The sequence below is a fragment of the Tasmannia lanceolata genome, unplaced genomic scaffold (genome assembly GCF_043159265.1).
Source record: "Tasmannia lanceolata isolate RefF3 unplaced genomic scaffold, GAP_Taslan_0.1 ptg000013l, whole genome shotgun sequence".
NCBI lineage: Eukaryota > Viridiplantae > Streptophyta > Magnoliopsida > Canellales > Winteraceae > Tasmannia > Tasmannia lanceolata.
In genome coordinates this window covers 7,465,316-7,487,084 of record NW_027518690.1, presented here as the reverse complement: position 1 = coordinate 7,487,084, position 21,769 = coordinate 7,465,316, and the positions used below count along the sequence as shown (strand labels likewise).

At 40.9% G+C, this 21,769-nt stretch overlaps 1 long non-coding RNA gene across 1 annotated transcript; it reads left to right on the top strand.

Annotated features, from left to right (window-relative positions):
• The first annotated feature begins 295 nt into the window (after positions 1-295).
• On the top strand, positions 296-1,555 carry LOC143890650 (uncharacterized). The gene is made up of 2 exons (XR_013255205.1): positions 296-365; positions 1,331-1,555. It is a non-coding gene; the product is annotated as an uncharacterized LOC143890650 (long non-coding RNA).
• Positions 1,556-21,769: the final 20,214 nt, after the last annotated feature.

The window sequence follows — 21,769 nt, the reverse complement described above, 5'->3', positions numbered from 1 at the left end:
TGCCCTAATCGATTGAAGAAATCAAGAGAAAATTTATTAACATATTTTAATATGCTTAAAGGAAGGAGAAAAAAGGGTTTTCGGGAGAGAAAAAAGGGTTTTCGGGTAGAAAATCAAAGGAAACTAGTGTTCTTGCGCGAATTGGGAAAACCCAAATCGTGAGTCTAGGACGCCTGAACACACTGTTAATGCCGAATTTTTGGAATATTTTTCCGGGCAGTTTTGAGAGCACAAATTTATTTTGTAAGACCTAGATATTAATCCAAAGTGTTAATCAAATGTTAATATGGATTGTAGGTGATATGGATACTACACAGTGATTTAAAGATCTTGTTCATGGGAAATGATTCAAACTTATATCACAGGTGAGTAGACTTGTTCTGCCACAGATATTCTGCATATTGAAAATGATTTATTATGCAAAGTTATGCATGTTCTTGATTGATATTGACTGTGTTAGTGTACACAAGGGCCAATATTCACAGTATGGTATGACTCCTAGTTCGTATCTACCACACGCACGTATGTGCCAATTAGACTTTATAGTCAAAATTTTGCATCACGACATGGTGTTGTTCGAGTGAAGATGCAACAGTTAAGGGCCGTTTGGATACACGAATTTTAGAATCTGGGATTTCTTCAAAATTGTAGCCAAGAGACAAGAGAAGAAGCGGACCAGCCGTCGTTTTGGACTTGTCGCCCTACTTTCTGTCAGCAAGAGAGTAGCAAATCCTCCCATATTTACAGGTTTTAGAAATCTCAGGATGCAGGAGAGATTTTTAAAACCTGAATTTCTCACTTAAAATCCAATAAACGCTCTCAGGACAACATACATCAGCTTGATCTTAAACCCTCGTTTACACTGTTTTTAAACTGAAAACCTGGATTCAAAAATCCTCGTACCCAAACAACCCCTTATAGTCCTTTGAGATGAAGTGTTATGCTTGATTTCCAGTGTATGAGACTTTTTCTAGGCGGTCGAAGGAAGGTCACGGATCAAGCTGCAATTATAACCCTATGCAGTATTTTCGAGGGTGTAATCTCATACAAGATCGTTGGGATTCGGCTTCCTACGAGTTAGTAGGCATGTTCTGTTGGCTACGTAGTCTAGCAGTACTAGTCTCACTACACCAGGCATCAGGCGCAGTTGCAGTTATAGTTAATGCATGTTTATGCCAGTTATACAGTTTTGCTAGCCAAATTGCTATGCCAGTTATAATTATTGCATAGATTGCCAGTTATGCTGTTTTTAGTGATTGATATCATATTATTAGTGTAGACATATCTATTTCACTGGGTATTAGCTCATTCCATGCATTCTATGTTACAGGTGGAGAACGGTAGGATGCTTGATTTTGCGGGCTTAGGAGTGAGCAAGGGCGACAGTTTAGGAGTTTATTATTTTAGTTATTCAGTTTAATTGAGACATAGCTTTAATAGGAATGAACATCTAGTTATTTCATTTGGTTTAAATTGATGTAGTCCATTGGCCAAGAGATTTCAGTTTCTGCATAGATTACTCTGATGGTGAATTAATTAATTAGTTACTGTTTTAGTGGCTCTGTTTATTGCATGGTTCCAGTATGAATACCTTACATATTCGTGGTTGATGAATATGTGGCGCTGTTATGTGCCTAGACCGGAATTCAATTTGGGAGCATGACAGTACTGACTTTTTTCAATTTGGTTAAAGTCAACACTTACAGCTGGAAACTGTCAGTTAATTTAGAAATTCAGAACTTTGTAAGATACGTGATGGGTCTCTTGGCGCCCTCTTCACCCCACCTTGTTGTTGAAGAATAGCACCCCTTCTGACATCTAATTTGCCTCACCACCCACGTATACTCCTCTACACACCTTTTGCATATGCTTGTTACCCTCTCAAGATCCCTGCAACAAATCTAAACTTGATTATAATTTTTAGATTTGGGATCAAAACAAGGCTGCAAGTTCCTGTTGCGACCCAGGTAGAACTTACCCTAAAAAACTAGCCATTAAGGGGAGGGTCCCGAATCCTTATAACCCATCCACATCAATTCACTTTTCTGATGTGGGATCTTTGCTTTCGCGTGGAACCCCCAACAATCTCCCCCTCCACCAGAAGCAATGTGAACAATCTCGCGAGCAACGGGTGAACTACAAGACCTTTCCCGAGGGATTTTCTTTGTCCTCGAGTGTATCCTTGAGGGTACATAGGATTTACCACGTCCCGGTTTTGATACCACTTGTTGGGACCTGGGTAGAACTCACCATTAAAAGCTAGCAATTAAGGGGAGGGTCCCAAGTCCATATAAGCCCATCCACCTCAATCTCACTTTTTCGATGTGGGATCTTTGCTTTCGTGTGAACCCCCAACAGTTCCTTGATCCTCACTCTGAACATATTCATGTGATACTTCCAGTTTGAAGAATCATTGGCAATGGTTCTGCCACCGATATAACAACCACCGTTGCACTGCTCTAGTGGATTACACTGTCATCACTTATTCTCCTAAAATTAGTTCACCGGCCACTAAATCGTGATTATATAGTTCTTGGATAAGAACTACTTCAGGACAACTTTTTTTTTGAGGGTTTGTGTAAGAGAAGAAATTAGTTAAGTTGTAATGCCCCTGTTTGGATCGCAAGAAAATATTTTTGACAGAATAATTTTTCTTGGGAATTTTTTTTTCCACAATTTTTTCTAAATTGATATGATTTTAGTTCAATTAGAGGTATATTATCATAACTTGAAAGCCTCTCTTAAGTAAAAATCAAAGGGGGTTGGTTAAAGTTATCTTTTCTAGTAGGTTAAAGAAAAAAACTAGAAAATTTCAGAAATAATTTCCTTTCCAAACTTTTCAACAAAATACTTGCAATCCAAACCCTGCCTAATGGAAATTTTGCCTACAAAAACGACTACTAGGAGAGAGCAATATTATAGAGTACTGACGGGAAATCAAAGGAGTGATATGACATCTTAAAGGAGTAACACAGAAATTACCCATAATTGAAGGAGCATAGACAATGTTGGCTTGGCCCAATGTTTTATTGGCCGAGTTTGGGTTATGTCAATGGACCCTTGGATCCAAAGGAATCAAATGTAATGGACAGGATTTGGGAGAGCAATGTTGGCTTGGCACAACAACTGGATCCCACCACGTCCATTGGATCCATATCCTAAGGTCCAAAATTATTTAGGATTGTGACCTAGACATAGGTACAAAATTTGATCACAGACGTAGCTAGCTCAATTGAGTTGACTTGACCTGACTCGTCTTAAAAAACTTGGGAACATTGAGTTGTCTAGACCCGACTCGAACCGACGATTTATAACGAGTTGACTCAAATTTTGGTTGAGTCAACCTGACCCCTCCAAATTTTAGTACGATGCTCTCTGCTGGCAAAGGTTAGTAGCACTCATTGTAGACAAAATGACTCTCACGTTGGAGTCCTCTCGATATCATCAAATTCAGAACTCTGTACTTGAAGCTCCAAGATACCCCAGCGGAAAAGAACATAAGGATCTCAAATATCCTTGGTCTCCCCTGCTTTAGCAAAGAAAAATCGTCAAGACATTGCATATGGGATCCTCCACCAGAGGACGTGGCTAAACTAAACTCTGATGCCTCTTTAGCCAATGACCAGGGTAGTATTGGTGGCCTCATCCGAAGCAGTGCTAGTAATATTCTGGTAATGTTTTCTTGGAATAAGGCCCAAGAAACTATTTCGGAGCTCGAACTTGAAGCCATCCTGGAAGGAGTGATGCTAGCAAGGTCTATGCATATCAGAAAGTTATGGATTGAAACAGACTCAATGAATGCTCTTCAAATCATCACAGGAAAATGCAACTGTCCTTGGAGGAAGAAAGTCACTCTCGAGTTACTGAAAGATCTCCTCACTTCATTTGAAATGTGGAAAGTGTCGCACCAATGGAGAGAAGCAAACTAACCGGCGGACTATCTCTCTAAACATGCCTGCCCTTTGAAAGGAATCAAAATTCTTCCCAACATAGCAGAGGTCTCTGAAATTCTGATGAACCTTCTTAAAAATGATACCCTGGGAGTCAGCTACTGTAGAATGCAATCTTTTCCCGTTGTGGACAGTTTTGTCCCTTTGCTTCTGTTTGTCTGGCCTTGTGCTTGTGTTGCCCTTGTGGCCCCCTTGTATCCTATCTCTTTTTTAGTTAATACATCTGGTTGGGGTCCTGCCTAACCCCAGCTTGCCAAAAAAAAAAAAGGGTGAGATATTTTTTCTCAACGAACTATTAATTAATTTATGGGGATTTGCTAGGAACCTTCACTGAAGGCATTTCGCGCTCTGGCTGTTGCATGAGAGAGCAGCCACCTCAGATGAATTAAAGTAATAAGACAAAATCTGTTGAAAAGTGAGCCTATGCGGTTGCTCTCTCATGCAACAGCTGCCCACGAAATGCCTTATGTGATGGTCCCTAGCAAATCCCTAATTTGTGACAAGGAATGTTAAGGTTTAATTGTCTTTCGAAAATTAATTTTCTTCCCGTCGTTTGTTGGCTTCATCTAGAAACTCTTAAGACTTAAAACAAAGAAAGTAGTAGAGAAGACCATGTATGAATGTCAAAGTAACTGTTTTTGTTTAAAGTATAAATGATTAAATAACACCCATTCCAACAGCTTAAGCTTTTGGAGTAATTGGTCGTTTCACATGGTATCAGGTCCGAAGGTTCTGAGTTCAAACCTCCTTGATAGCAAAAATCCACATGCATAGTCCACATGTGCCATGTGTAGGCCAACCCTAGAAAGAGGGGCCGCACGTGAGGGGGAGTGTTAAAGAATAAATGATTAAGTAACACCAATTCCAACGGCTTAAGCTTTTGCAGTACTTGGTCGTTTCACACTTTTAAACCACGAAAAAAGATTGATTTATTCATTAGTTCAAAAAAAGAAAAAAAACTATTTTAAAGCATTATCTGCTTAAAAAATGGACATTAATCACACATTTTTCGGGGACAAAAAAATTTAAGGAAATAATATCAGCACAACCAGAACCACCTTAGAATTGTGCTCAGACACGGAAAGAACGGACGGGAGGAGATGAAGCAAAACCAGAAAAAACAGAACCGTTTTTTTGTGTGGATCTCTTTCTTTTTCTATTGGAAAAAGCTACCTAAAACGTCTGTCCAGATTCTTAAGCCCCCAAAATCTCTTAGCCTTACCCAAACCGTATTCTCTTATCCTTTTTATAGACACCAAAGTGTCTGTTGGAAAGAGCCATTATTTATGAGTATTAATGTTAAGAGAAGCCACCATTAAGAGCCTTGAACGTTTCTCTTCCAACGGTCACAAATGTGACCGTTGGAGATGAAATGGTTTTGCTACTTTAATGAGTGTTATTATCACAACCGTTTAACAAATGGGGTAAGCTGAAAACAATTTTCGGAATTAAAAAGAATCTTTTCATTTAACCCAAAAAAGCACTCAAAAGTCACTAGCTTTTGAAATAAGAGGGAAACCAAATTTTGAATCTTTCCCTCTAAATTTTAAAGACTAGGCAAAAAGCAATTTTGACATTTACAAACCTTTAAAATTTCCAACAGTACTACAACTAGAACTAGGAGTTGTAGTTACACTAGTAGTAGAAGTTGAAGTGAAAATAGGCAATTCCTCCACTTCCATTCCCATCCAACCCTCAAATTCCTCTATCCCAGGAAACTCATTCTCTAGCTGGCTTTCAAGTATTACCGGTGCCATTAATACTTCAAGATTAGGATGTTCACAAGGCAATGGCTGTTGTTGCTGTTGTTGTTGTTCTTGATTATACTATTCTTGTGGTGGGTTTTCAGGGAAAGGAAAATTGAGCTTCTCACGGGGCCCACAGAATTCGATCGCGGCATTGTCATAAGCCCTAGCGGCATCTTCCGCAGTGTCAAATGTGCCTAACCAGACTCGAACCGCTCTTCGGGGGTCCCTAATCTCGGCACCCGATTTACCCCACGGCCTCTGTCAGACGCCCCGATACTTCTTCTTATTTTATGTGAATAATTGGCAACCCAAGCAACCGTCGATACCACAATATTAGCAAGTCTCAGCTCCGCCGGAAAATTGCAAAAGACTAGAAGAACTTCCGCCATTGTCGGTGCCGGAGCGGATAACATGATCTCGGCCTCGCGCTCGCTGGAGATTGGGAAGAGGGAGTTTGATGTCTCTCCGTGTGGCTGTGAAGATTCTGATCTTTTGAGCCTTTTGGAGGTTGATTTTGCTTTGCCTTTTGCTTCCTCCATCACTCTCTCTGTTTTTAATTTTGGGGAGACATGTTGGAGAGTGAGGGCAATGAGAGTATTTGTATGTACGGGGTGCTTACATGGAGTGCCAACATTGCACTGTCATCCTACGCGGCCATGCACTTTATGCACGTTGCATTTGTTGTATAAAGTATAAACCCCTTTAGTCCTGGTGGAGCCTGGAATTTGGTCTAGTGGGGGAAAAGAATAGCTGTTGTTGTATGTTGTAGCCCACATTTTTTTAGAGATTTCTATAAACAAGATGCAGCCTATTTACATTGCGGCCTATCGAATGAACACTTTGGATCATCCTATGAAGTGGGACCTAGTCCTTTGTGAAAAGTACTACAGTTTGGATCAACCTATTCATATTGTGGCCCAACTAATCCCGAATTTCGCTCCTGATTGGGTGCAACCTATTTACACTGTGGCCCAACAAATGTACTCTTTGAATCAACCTATGAAGTGTTCCCGTCGTCAGTTTTTGACAATCTCATAATTACCTATACCAGTCATGAGTTTTTATACGGTGCGTGGCTGGCCGTATAGTCCACCATTTACAAAAAGGACTGTACATCCCACTTCACGGGTTGATTCAAACTGTTCATTTGTTTGGCCACGATGTAGATAGGTTGTGCCCAAAAACTCATGTCCATTTGATGATCCTAACCTATAGAGGTTGTTCCTTTGTTGATCAGAGGGTTAGGATCATACTATGAAAATGATTTTTGGGAAATAACTTATTTATATTGTGGTCCAAGAAATGAACGATTTGAATCATCCCATGAAAATGGGTTTCAATTTTTTTTGAAAAATTCATACGGCCACAAACCATATCCAGACTTTTGGTAGGTGAGTGGGTAAGTGAGATGAGAGAGAGAGAGAGAGAGAGAGAGTTAATTGCATTAATTTCGCTGTTTGTTGACATAATCACGAAACGGAGAAATAAAAAAAGGAAAATTTTCCTATTTTGAGGGTTTTGCTATGCACTTAAGGTGCATTGGAAGTAGGGTTGCAACTCGGGTCGGGCGGGTCGGGTTTTGAAGAACCCTATCCTACCTGAGAAATATCTCGGGTCGGGTCGGGTTTTTTCCCGGAAAACCCATGATTCCCAAACCCGGCCCTACCCATGATAATTCTCGGGCCGAGTCGGGTCGGGTTGGGTTTTTGTTTCACGTTGACGTGTTGTAGAAAAAAAAACAATTCTTCACACCAAAAATCTCTGAATTTATGTAATCAAGTGTATAAATTAAGAAGGAAACTATGTTCCCACATCGCAAAACATGATCGCCTCAATGAAAACAATTATATCAATATATTGAAAAGTAATTTCCTATGTTATTCAAGAGATAATTAAAAATGTCATAGTTCGCATACATAAGTTGGGTCTGGTTTCGGGGTTTTTTCTTTAAACCCTGCCCTACCCAAAATTGAGTTGGGTTTTTAAACTAAAACCCATTGGAAAGAGGATGATGACAATAACAAATGCCTAACACAACCATAACAAATCCCTAACAAGTAAACAAGATGCTGACAATACACCATAGCAGTGTACGGAACATTTAAATGTATTCAAATGTATCATAATGGACCTACTTGAGAAGCTTAGGTTTGATAGCCAAAGAAAAATAAAAGATCCAATAAAATCTAATTTTAGGAGAGGGGAGTTTCACCTCTCTGCAATGGAATTTCGTTTGGAATTTTTACAATAGCCCATGGAGTTTGATTTTGGCATGGGAAGAAGAAGGTAAAAAAGTCAAAATGGTAGGTGAAATGATTTGTTGCTTACTTTTTTAGAGGGAAAGGCAACATAAGGGCATTTTTGTCCTTAAACACTCATTGGGATGCGTTTCACCCATTTTTGAGAAATTAGCCAACTCTACCCTTTTTTGAGATTTTCAAGATAAAAATCACAATTTTTTGAGAATTTTTCCTAAAATATATAATGAATTGAAATATGTTCCCATAAGTGAAACAGTTCTCATGCAGGGTAAAATAAATAAATAAATAGCATCTCATGGAGGATGATGGACAGTTAAGAAATTTAAAAATTGAAGCTCTGTCATGGAGGTGGAAAGATCATTCCAGTATTACAACTAGAACTAGTAATTGCAGTTACACCAGTAGTAGTAGTAGTAGTAGTAGAAGTTGAAGTGAATATAGGAGATTCCTCCACTTCCATTCCCATCCAATCCTCAAATTCTTCTATCCCAGGAAACTCATTCTCTAGCTGGCTTTCAAGTATTACCGGTATCTATAATACTTCAAGATTAGGATGTTTAGAAGGCAATGGCTGTTGTTGCTGTTGTTGTTGATTATACTGTTCTTGTGGTGGGTTTTCTGGGAAAGGAAATTGAGCTTTGCATGGGGCCTACGGAATTCGATCGCCGCATTGTCATAAGCCCTAGCGGCATCTTCTGCAGTGTCAAATGTGCCTAACCAGACTCGAACCGCTCTACGGGGGTCCCTAATCTCGGCAGCCTGTTTACCCCACAGCCTCTGTCGAACGCCCCGATACTTCTTCTAATTTTCTGTGAATAATTGGCAACCCAAGCAACCGTCGATACTGTAATATTGGCAAGTCTCAGCTCCGCCAGAAAATGGCAAAAGACTAGTAGAACTTCCGGCATTGTCGGTGCCGGAGATAACCCGGGTGAAGGGTGAAGGCGGATAACATGATCTCGGCTCGCGCTTGCTGGAGATTGGGAAGAGGGAGTTTGATGTCTCTCCTTGTGGCTGTGAAGATTCTGATCTTTTGAGCCTTTTGGAGGTTAGAAGTTTCAATCTTAGAGACTTGCTAACCTTAGGTGTGGCCTTGCATTTAGGCAAGCCTTTAAGTTGAAAACTAATCATCTAGGTTTGGAATGAATCTTAGGCTCCAAAATTGCATTAAGTGGCTTGCTATTATTGTGCCAAGATGCCAAATGAATTTGGCTAAGCTTAGAAAGTTCTATGGGAGCTCTCTTAGCCTGTAAATATAGACTATTGGTCCCTCTTCCTCTTACCATGAAAAGTGTTTTTCTCTTCGATGAGAAAATACATAAAAGGAGGTTTCCCATAAGCCTAATGGTAGGGATAATGAAGAGAAGAACAAGGGGCGTTTCTGGGCCCTTCGTTTTGCTCGGAAAAGCACCCATCTCGTTTAATTCAGATTTTTCTTTGTTTTTCATTGCCCAAGATCCAATGGGATTATTAATTTAATGTTTAAAATACAATTTGGTATCAGAGCCATAGGTTGTAGGCATTGAATTTCAAAGAAAATCAAGTTTTGGGTTATTTGTGGTCATTTGGAGGCTGCCGGAAATTCATTTCCGCCGGCTAATGGCAATATTTTCCGGCAATCGGCCGATAGTTTTGTATTCCTCTCTGACCAATGAATCTCCCACTAAAGTTTCGTATAGATCTGACGGTTGGAGAGTGAGAACTTACTTCCAAAGTCGATGGCATTTTTGGTAATTTCAAAAAATTAGTTTCAGCTTTAAAACTGGGAAAATGAAGAAGACGACTGATTTATGAATTTTAATACTAATAAATGATTTGCTAGCCAACTTCTCTAAAAGCTATTAAAGCATGGTTTTGCATATGATGAAAGCATGTCAGTTGAATTAAAAGAATAAGACAAAGTGTAATAGCATATTTTGAAAATTTGAGAAAAAGTTTCTGGTTTTAGAAACTGACGCTGTGAGGAAGACAACCACACGATTATTCTGGAAGTTTTTAAAGAAACTGATGTATGTTTGTAGTTTTGAAGCTTTAAACAATTACTTAAAGACAAAACTTATATTCGTAGTTTTCAAGAAAAACAACACGTGTTGGTAGTTTTTTTAAACTGGTATTTTTAGTTACATACTTTTTTTAAACGTAAGTGCGTCACCAGTGAGAACTGGTGGGGTGATTTATCTTAAAGTGAAATAACGTTCAGTAGGGGTGTGATTTTTCCTGAGGACGAATGACATCCAGAGGGGGTGAATTTATCCTGAACAGTTTTCTAATTTTTTTTATGCGGCAGTTCAGCATTCTTCCGTCCAACTCTTTGCGAACTGAAATCGGTTCAGGGGTCCTCTAGGTCACCTCTATCTTCCGTTAAATTTTTTTTTTTTTTAGGGGTGTTCATTATTTGGTTATAACCAAATCACCAAACCGAATTGCTTCGGTCGGTTCGGTTCGGTTTTTGCTTTTTTTTTTTTTGGAAATTCAGTTATTTGGTTTCGGTTTCGGTTATCTCAAAAAAAATTCGGCTAACCGAATAACCGAAATTATGACAAAAAAATATTATTTTTTCAAAAAAAAATGCTATATGGGCACTTCGTAGGATGATCAAAATCGTCAATTTGATTGATCACAACTTAATTAGGTTATGCTCAAAAAATCATTTCGATAGGATGATCCTAGCCCTCCGATCCAAACCAAATAACCGAATTTTTAATTGGTTCGGTTTCAGTTATCGAAATTTGATAACCGAAATTATTTCGGTTATCAAATTTTAATCTATTCGGTTCGGTTATAGCCGAACGAACACCTCTAGCCATAGCCTTTCATTTTTTATGAAATCTGAACCTTTTGGCATATTTGGGTTCCCCTACTACAAGATTTTTTATGCCGTTTTTGAAATCTTTTTTTACAAGATACAATTGTTTCCTAAGGTTTCCGTCGTTCCGGATCCATTGGCGTAGGTTTCGAAGCCATCTGAGTATCGGATCTTATAGCTCATGTGTAAATATGCTTGTAGGGCCTCCCTTTGTGAATAGGATTTGGACCCTTTAGAATTGCAGTTCTTTGTTTCTCACAATTGATACTTGTTTGGTCTTACTTTGATGCATTAATTGCACAAAATGTCTTTTTGTGATATGCATGTTTAGTTTACCTTTATGCACCCAAACACATATTGTGGATGTTTTATATGCCAATAGATCTTTTAACCCTTTTGATTCCTCGATCTTAAGGTTTTCAGGCATACTATTAATTGTGTGCATCTTATTGTTGTTATTGGATATGAATCTAATATGAAGATATGCTTTCGGGCTCCTTTTAATATCCAATTATATTTTATGTGTACTTTTGTGTTTGGATTTAGTTTGATTACTTAGAAATATTTGTGCATGCTTAGTGAATAAGGGTGTCAATTTTGGCTCGGGCTCGGAAGCTCGCTCGAGCTCAGCTCGAATCCTTAACGAGCCGAGCCGAGCCGGTTGGCCAGGTTCGTTAAGCTTAACGAGCCGAGCCCCGAGCTAGGCCAGGCTTGGCTCGTTAAGAATTTAATATATTTAAATATATATATTATATATTAATATATACACTAAAAGGGTTGTCTAGGGAGTGAAAGGCGGAGGCAAAATATGTCACTTCTTTTTTGGAACTCCATTTGTTACTTGGACCACCCCCCGTAGTGTAAAGAGAGTAGTCAAATTACACTAGATAGGGCTGTCCAGGGAAGATGACGGATGTGAACTTAATATAAGCTGAGCACGATAATGCTCGGGAGCCGCTCGAGAGCCTGACCGAGCCGAGCCTGGTTCGAGCCCGAGCCGAGCCGAGCTTGGCCAAGCTCGGCTTGGCTCGTTTACACCCTTATTAGTGAAGGAACTTTGGATTCATGCAACAAAGTTTCCAAAGGAATCCTATGGATTTTGAAGCACAAATTAAGAGCCTTATCTGTGAACACGCACTAATGGATTGAAATCTTGTGACTTGCATTATTGGTTGATCGTGGATTAACACTGTTGTTGCACGTGTATCTATTTAGTTTCCCTTAGGGGTGGACATGGTTCGGTTCGGTTCGGTTCTGGGATAAACCCAGAACCGAACCACCAACGGTCGGTTCCCAGGTTCTGGAACCAGAACCGAACCAGGTGAACCTGGAACCGAACCGAACCAGAACCGAATTTAATCGGTTCGGTTCGGTTCTGGTTCTGCAACAGTAGCAAAAAGAGACCATGTCACTTAGACAATGAAGACTTGTAGTCTTGCTGCGGTTATCATTTGTAATAGTAATACAGTTTAGACATATTGAAAGAGACCATGTCATTGAAAGGTTAAAAAGGTTAAAAGAGACCAACCATGTCAAATGCCACATTTATACAAATACAAACCTATTAGAATTCAAGAGATAAGCCATGTATATCTAAACCACCTTCAGGTTTGATTAATGTACAAACCTGTTAAAGAATAGAAACCAACCATGTAAAAGAGTCAATGACCAACCAAAGGCCACCTTTATACAAATACAAACCTGTTAGAATTCAAGAGACCAACCATACAAATACAAACCTGTGAGAAGTACAACAAAATCCAAACCATCCAATTTCCAAACCACTTAAGACCCAAAAATAAAACAAGATACAACACCACCACCTCTTCTCCACCTAAAAGAATAGTCAAGACTCAAGATATAGTCACAACCCAACATAGCATCTAAAGTCTAAGCATCCCAAGCATCAAACTTCAAACTTCAAAGTTGAAACTTGAAACCACAAAAAGATATAACATGCACATGATCCAAATCGAAAAGAGGGAAAAATAAAAAGAAATTCCATCCAATCCTCCAATGTCCAAGCTCACACTTCTTTGCATCATTTTTTCCTCGGATCCATAGATATTCTGAAAAAAATAACATAAATTTAGTATATTAGTATCTGAATAATAAATTAAATAGTGCAAGATAAACTTTCTGAAGCAATAAAATTATTTAAATTTAGTTATGTTGAAGCCATTTACCATAAAAAACATGAGTGAAGTGGCATTTCGACTTTCAAGGTCAATCCAAAGAAACTTCCGTACTATCAACTGCAAAGGTATAATATAAATCAAATTTTGATGAAAATGAAAATTTTTGTGAGCTTCCTACAATTAATTATAACATAATAATTGAGTTAACATTAAAAAAAAATGTTACCTAATTCAAATTCTTCAAGTTCATCTAGTTGTTCTTCTATTTCAATAGGGAGTGGCGAAGCCCGTAACCAATCCTGTCCACAAATCAAGCACTCCACTAACTTAGGGGTTAGAGAACTGCGAAACTGATCAAGAATACGACCTCCGGTGCTGAAAGCAGACTCTGAGGCAACAGTGGATACGGGAATAGCTAGAACATCTCTTGCTATTTGGGAAAGAATTTTGTATCTAGAACTATTCACTTTCCACCAATTCAATATTTCAAATTTTGGGTCTTGAGTTTCACATCCTTCCTCTAAGTATCTATCCACCTCAGACTTAGAATCCTCACTCTCCTCTTCTTTTAAGAATGCAACAAACTCTGAGTCAACAATCTCCGATTCAACAACCTCCATGTCATTTACATTCTGAACTGTACTAGTAGTGGGCGGTGAGGAAATAGATTTGTAATGCACAAAGAGACGATGTAATGCTCCACCTACTCTATTAGTGAGTGCACTAACCTTATCCGAAGTATAAAGTTTAGAATAACAAAATTTAACATACTTCAATTTAAATCGAGGATCCAACACCACAGCAAGCAATAACATCATGTTTACTTTATCAATGTTTCCCCAATACTTATCAAATTTTTCCTTCATTTTGAAAGCCATATTGCTCAAAAAAACATCTTCACTTTTCAACAACTCATACAACTGACGTTCAATTTTAAAAACTTCATGAAAGTATGAGTTAGATGTAACATGCAAAGATCCAGATAATCGTAGAGTAGCATCGTAGAAAGTTTTCAAAAAATGAGTCAACACTCGAGCATTATCCCAATCTTCAAAAGTAGGAGACCCATCTTTCAACTCTGTCACAAAAAGTACATCTTCATCTTCAAGCCTTTCAAAAGCTTTTCTAAATTTCAATGCAGTTTCCAACATAAGATAAGTAGAGTTCCATCTAGTTGGGACATCTAGGCAAAGAGAACTCTTACATGTGATTCTCTCTTTCTCCACACAAGACTTGAATCTTCCCAATCTAGATGGAGAACTCCTAATGTACCTTACTGCCTGTGGAACCAGATCCGGGACGGGCGTGGAGGACGGGCCCCCGCGCGAGTCTCTCTAGATCGTCCACGTGAAGGAGAGCCCCACCAAGGAACTCTCGAAAGAGTGCCCCTCACAGCATGAACGGCGATGTAAAGTGAGATACCTCTCGATTCGGGGACTAGCCCAGATTCGAGGCGTACCTTAAACAAAGAAGAGTCGCCATCCAAGGAAGTGGGCCCTGGATCCCATGCTGTGCTCTGTTGCAACGGATAACCAGAGATATAAAATAGGGTTCGTGCCTGATGACGAATGGGGAAGGGATTAGGCGCCCCCAATTCGCCCAAGTGCTAGCACCTGGTCTCTTATGCCATTTATTATTAATTTTGAAGAGTTTTGGGCGAAAATCATGCGAAATGGGAACGAATATCTCCGAGATAACGTCTAGCTAATCATGCATGTCTCGGAGATGAATAAGAAGCACACACAAAAGAAATGAAAGATATGTCGCCTAAGAATAGCTAGGTTATGAGTGCCATGCCTAATTGGTGTCTAAGTTCTGGTGGACAAGCACATGCATGTTACAGCTAAAGGTATAAGATCTGTACATAAAAATAAGAAAACACAGCAAAACACACAACACAACACGACTCGACACACGACCCGACACGACAAACCCTAGACTCTAATGCAATACTTGACTCGGACCAGGATGGCCATCCATCCTAGCTGCACTACGTATCCCGGCCTCGGGAAGAATCAGAGCCAACGTAGTTCGGTGCCCTATTCTAAACTACGATGCCTAAAACTCTAGGACCGCTATCCTAGACTCGATCCACTAGACTCGACTGATGTTTAAAGCTTTTTGTGCGATTGCTTAAATTCAAGTGGATTGTAATTTTTAGGACTCTATATGCCCTAACTAATGCAAGTTGATTAGCCTTAAGCTAATGCAGGTGGGCCCTATATCCTATGTGTATCTAGGCTGTGCAACATAAAGAAAACCATGGGCTGACTATATGCTTCCTAGTCTAGCCATCGGTTCGACTAAGTGTCTGACCGATCGACTCGAGGCCTCCTAACTCTAGGGACACTCACACGACAGGACACACCACATCAATACAAATCAAGACCGACTCCTAACTCTAAAACACCCTAAATATCTAGGACAGACTCCTAACTCTAGGGGAAGATCTTTTTGAAAAGGTTTTGAAGTTTTTTGTATTTTTTGGAGGTTTTGAAGTTATGAAAAATGGTGAAAGTTGTGAGAAATATTTACAAAAAATGGTGACTGAAAATGGTGAAAGGGTGTAAAAATGGTGTCTAAAAATGGTGACTGAACTCAGGGTGCCAGCAGCACGCCTGAGCTGCCTACGTACCCCTCAGCTAGGGATCAAGCCATCCGTAGTTCGGACCAGAATTCCTAACTACTCTGCACATGACTCAAGATTTTTTTTGAAATTTTGATTTTTAAAATGTTTTTGGATTTTGAATTGTTTTTGAGATGTTTTTGAATTTTCAAGTGTTTTTTGGAATGTTTTTGTTGTTTTCAAGTATTTTTGAAATGTTTTTATTGTTTTTTGACACCAGAGAATAAAATCCTATCATCATACGGGTAGGGAGACTTCTGGAATCCCGCAAAGGTTGGATAGCATCCTATGCTTTGCGGGGGAACGAACAGGAAAATAACTCGGCAAGGGTTGGACAGCATCCTATACCTTGCAGGAGCGGGTAAAGATCACGACTTGATGAGAGGATGGACAGAATCCTAACCCCTATGATGATAGGAAAAACTCCTGGACTGACTGAAGGACTGACTCCTGTGCTGAAGACTGTTATAATTACTATTTATAATTACTATACAAGATTACTATTCAAAACTACTATTCATAATTACTATTTATAGGTACTATTCAAAACTACTATTCATAATTACTATTTATAAGTACTATTCAAAACTACTATTCATAATTACTATTTATAAGTACTATTCAAAACTACTATTCATAGTAGGACTCGTTGATGTGGGACCCGCTGTTGTGGGACCCGCTGCGGGACCCGTTGTGGGACCCGCTGTGGGACCCGCTGATGTGGGACCCGCGGATGTGGGACCCTCTGTGGGACCCGCTTTGGGACCCGTTGTGGGACCCGCTGATGTGGGACCCGCTGATGTGGGACCCGCTGTGGGACCCACGGATGTGGGACCCTCTGTGGGACCCGTTGATGTGGGACCCGCTGTGGGACCCACGGATGTGGGACCCTCTGCAGGACCCGCTGTTGTGGGACCCGTTGATGTGGGACCCGCTGATGTGGGACCCGCTGATGTGGGACCCGCTGATGTGGGACCCGCTAATGTGGGACCCACTGCTGTGGGACCCACTGTTGTGGGACCCGTTGTGGGACCCGCTGTTGTGGGACCCGCTGGGACCCGCTGTGGGACCTACTGATGTGGGACCCGCTGTAGGACCCGTTGTGGGACCCACTGTGGGACCCATGTAGTGCAAAGAATGAATAATTAAAAAATAAAAAATAAAAAAAATGAACTTACGCCACAAGAGATCCAGGAAGGTGTTGACAGAGTCGTGCTTGTGTGGGGCCCGCTGATGTGGGACCCGCTGATGTGGGACCCGCTGGAGGTGGGGCCCGCTGGAGGTGGGGCCCGCTGGAGGTGGGGTGGAGGAGATGTGGATGCCGGTGGAGCTCCGGTGGTTGGTTGGGAGGATGTCGGAGAAGGTGGTGGTGATCGGTGGATGGCCGGTCGGAAATGGGTTTGGCCTCGCCGGATTCCGGCTGGGTTGCCGGAGGAGAAGACTCTCTCTCTCTCTCTCTCTCTCTACAGATCTCTCCTCTCTCTCTCCCCTCTGCAGATCTCCCTCTCTCTCCCTCTCCCCTCTGGTTTTTTCTTCTTTTTTTTTTTTTCTCTTCCCTCTGGTTTTTTTTCTTCTCTCCCTCCTCTCTTTTCTCCCCTGGTCTTTTGGTTTTTTCTCGCGAGAGAGAAAACAATCATGAGTCATCATGATTTTTTTTTTCTTTTTTTTTCGTCAAATGGGAGGTGTGGGCCCAAGAAAAGAGAAAAAGGGGGGACAATGATGATGGGTTTTTATTTTATATTATATATATATATATATATATATATATATATATATATAAAAGAAACCGACGATTCGCTTCTCTCTCTCTCTAAAAAAAACGGATTTTTTATTTTTTTTATTATTTTTTTTATTTTATAAAAACAGGGTGGTGATATTGGCACTACCAATATTGATGGGCGCACTATTGGCGGAAAAATTGATGGGCGCACCATCCAATCGTGTCTTATTCGAAATCTGCTCTGCACCGTTCCAGGATAATTCACCCCCCTTTTCTGGTTTACACTACGGTCCTTTCTCTGCTCGTTCGCTAGGCGAACGTACTCGGATTTTGACGAAATTTTGCGGGGACCTAGCTGGGACCCAAAGCTAGCCTAGGGTTAAGTTTGGGACCCTAGATCATTGATCTGATGGGGTTTTGCACAAAATTGGAAGGTTTAGGGCACGGTCAAAATGGGGTGTCTACAGATGCCCCTCTTTGGCAGAGCGTGCTTGTCGCGCGAATGTCAAAGCTGAACAGACAACACATTTTAACTGGCCCAAAATCAGAGGTTTTTTTTTTTTTTTGATTTTTGAAAATGATACTCACAAAGATAACATGGTGAAATAGCCTTTCACCGGACTCTGACTCTACAAACGCTGGTGAGATAGCCTCTCTTGAACTCGTAACTCAATAATGGATGTATGGATGAGATAGCCTCTCTTGCAGAACCTTAAAAGATTGATTTGGCTGCGAGAGAGCCGGGAAAGATATTGGCATGGTTGCGATTGAACCAGAAGCCTAGAATTGACTTGATTGCGAATGAGTCGGAAGGTCAAAAATTTGCTTGGTTGCGAGCGAACCGAGAAGCGAAGGGTTGACTTGACTGCAAAGGAGCAAAAATCAGGGATACTGGCCGAGTTGCGAATGAACTATGAGACCGAATAATTGACTTGGTTGCGAATGAACCAGAAAGTCAGGGATTGACTCGACTGCGAATGAGTCAGAGTTAGGGAGATTAGCTTGATTGCGAATGAGTCAAAGGAACGGGAACTGGCTTGGTTGCGAACGAACTGAAGCGAACGAACCGAAAAGCAAAGGGTTTGACTTGACTGCGAGGGAGCCAGAGTCAAGGATACTGGCCTAGTTGCGAATGAACTAGAAAGTGAGGGATTGACTCGACTGCGAATGAGTCAGAGTCAGGGAGATTAGCTTGATTGCGAATGAATCAAGAAATCAGCAAGAAACTTGGCAGCGAATGAGCCGAAGAGTCTAAGATTTTAGCTTGGTTGCGAATGAACCAAAAGACTGGAATTTGATTTGAGCTGCGAATGAGTTAAGAATTGGAAGATTGACTCGACTGCGAAGGAGTCGAAGTCAGGGAGATTATCTTGATTGCGAATGAATCAAGAAATCAGCGAGAACTTGGCAGCGAATGTGCCGAAGAGTCCGAGATTTTGACCCGGTTGCGAATGAACCAAAAGGCCAGAATTATGACTTGGCTGCGAACGAACCGAAGTCAAAGAGATTAACTTGACTGCGAATGAGTCAAGAAATTAGAAAACAGGCCTGACTGCGAATGAGTCGGAAACCTAAGATTTTGACCCTGTTGCGAATGAACCAAAAGGTCGAGGATACGAGCTAGACTGCGAATGAGCCAAAACTCAAAGGATTGACCTGGTTGCGAATGAACCGAAAGGTCGAAGATATGCAAACCTGAATTTGGATCTGAGAATATAGCATCTTGGCAGATGATCAGGGCGGAACGATTAGACAGTTATCATGATCAAACCTATGACCTGGTTGCGAATGAACCGAAAGGTCGAGGATATGAGCGAGACTGCGAATGAGTCAGAACTCAAGGATTGACCTGGTTGCGAATGAACCGAAAGGTCGAAGATATGCAAACCTGAATTTGGATCTGAGAAGATAGCATCTTGGCAGATGATCAGGGCGGAATGATTAGACAGTTATCATGATCAAACCTATAACCTGGTTGCGAATGAACCGAAAGGTGGAGGTTATGAGCGAGACTGCGAATGAGTCAAAACTCAAGGATTGACCTGGTTGCGAATGAACCGAAAGGTCGAAGATATGCAAACCTGAATTTGGATCTGAGAAGATAGCATCTTGGCAGATGATCAGGGCGGAATGATTAGACAGTTATCATGATCAAACCTATAACCTGGTTGCGAATGAACCGAAAGGTGGAGGTTATGAGCGAGACTGCGAATGAGTCAAAACTCAAGGATTGACCTGGTTGCGAATGAACCGAAAGGTCGAAGATATGCAAACCTGAATTTGGATCTGAGAAGATAGCATCTTGGCAGATGATCAGGGCGGAATGATTAGACAGTTATCATGATCAAACCTATGACCTGGTTGCGAATGAATCGAAAGGTCGAGGATATGAGCGAGACTGCGAATGAGTCAAAACTCAAAGGATTGACTTGGTTGCGAATGAACCGAAAGGTCGAAGATATGCAAACCTGAATTTGGATCTGAGAAGATAGCATCTTGGCAGATGATCAGGGCGGAATGATTAGACAGCTATCATGATCAAACCTAAATTGGGATCTGGGAAGATAGCATCTTGACAGATCAACATGGTGGAATGATTAGACAGCTATCATGATCAAACCTAAATTGGGATCTGGGAAGATAGCATCTTGACAGATCACCATGGCGGAATGATTAGACAGCTATCATGATCAAACCTAAATTGGGATCTGGGAAGATAGCATCTTGACAGATCAACACGGCGGAATGATTAGACAGCTATCATGATCAAACCTAAATTGGGATCTGGGAAGATAGCATCTTGACAGATCAACACGGCGGAATGATTAGACAGCTATCATGATCAAACCGAAATTGGGATCTGGGAAGGTAGCATCTTGACAGATCAACAGGGCGGAATGATTAGACAGTTATCATGATCAAACCTAAATTGGGATCTGGGAAGATAGCATCTAGACAGATCACCATGGCGGAATGATTAGACAGCTATCATGATCATACCTAAATTGGGATATGGGAAGATAGCATCTTGACAGATCAACATGGCGGAATGATTAGACAGCTATCATGATCAAACCACTCTAAGAATCAAGAGCACGAAACTCAAGGAGGAACAATTTTGATTCAAGAAATCGAGATTTCGATCGATTCCATTACATGATTGATTGTCTCTTGCCGAGAACGTTAGGAGTGTGCGATCTCTGCTGAGAACCAGACACAGGTAACTTGCTGAGGTTTTGAGTATTGACCATTTTTCTGATTTTGCCGGGGATTGAAGGCTGCGCGAGCAAATTCTAGACTCTGCTTGGGAAACTGATTTTCTGGGGAAGTAGACCTTTTAGATAGTGCACTCGTCTGAGAAGTTTGAAGTTTGGCTCGAGATATACTCTTACATCTCTTATCTCAAATTACTGAAGACATTGGCACTGATTGCCTTTTGTGCTTGATATCTTTTATGACGCAAGTCATAAAAGATGCCCCTAGTATATTGTGTTTCCATGACAGGAGTTTTAAGGAGGCATGGCAATGATGGTTGAAGAAAAGATGCTTCGTTTCATGAAGGCTCGAGGATGCAAAGTTCTTTTGTATGGAGAGAATAGGACAATAACCATGATGGCTGAGTCTGGAAATCTCTTCTTTCGCATGGCTCACTTTTGGAGGCTTAAGGTCTCGGGTAGGTTTGAACAAGATGTCTCCCGCCCCTTCTGATACCTAAACCAGGATTTACTCTGAATTTTCTTCGCAATTTGGAGGACACGCTCCCATTCTTCTAGCACCCGACAGTTTGGACTTTGCAAGGAAAGGGAACACAAATATGAAGGAGGAATAGATTTCCAAGGACTCGGTCAAAGAAGATTCTTGTTGTTCGGAGGACTCGACTCGCTTTCGACTCACTCTTGGATCTGATGTGTTATTTTTCAAGGGTATGGCTTAGCCACTCTTAGAGTATTTCGAAGACCGTGTCAAGAGGCACTATTCTCCTTTTTCGGTGTTTATGTCATGATTATTATCCCTTTCGGATTGCTCGGTTTCAATGCCCCTAGTTTAGATGAATGTTAAAGTAAGCTTGCTGGCACTACTTGGACTCCAAGATTTTACCCTGGTTGAAGACTGTTTCTCCACCTCAATGATTCGCTTTTTCGTTGGAAGTCATTGCCATTGACCAGATTGCCTTGTCAGGTTTTCAATCTGGCGGACCGCTTGCCCTAACTTTTGCCTGGTTCGCCCTTTCGGGTTTTCAATCCAGCGGGCTCGATACCCTAACTTTTGCCTAAGCTGAATTTTCAGTTGTCAACTTAGCGGGTAAATGACCCTAAATTTTGCCTAGACCGCCCTCCCGGGTTTTCAACCTAGCGGGTCTTCAAACTCCATCATTTTTTCTTCTTGACTTTGAACCTCTGCTTGTTCACCAGAAGGACTTTCTAGGCGGGCTTGGGTTCAAAAGGGTTAGATATCGGAAGTTCAAACGATTTGGATCGAATCTGGTCTTGCCAGACTACCTACGTACCCCAAAAATGGAG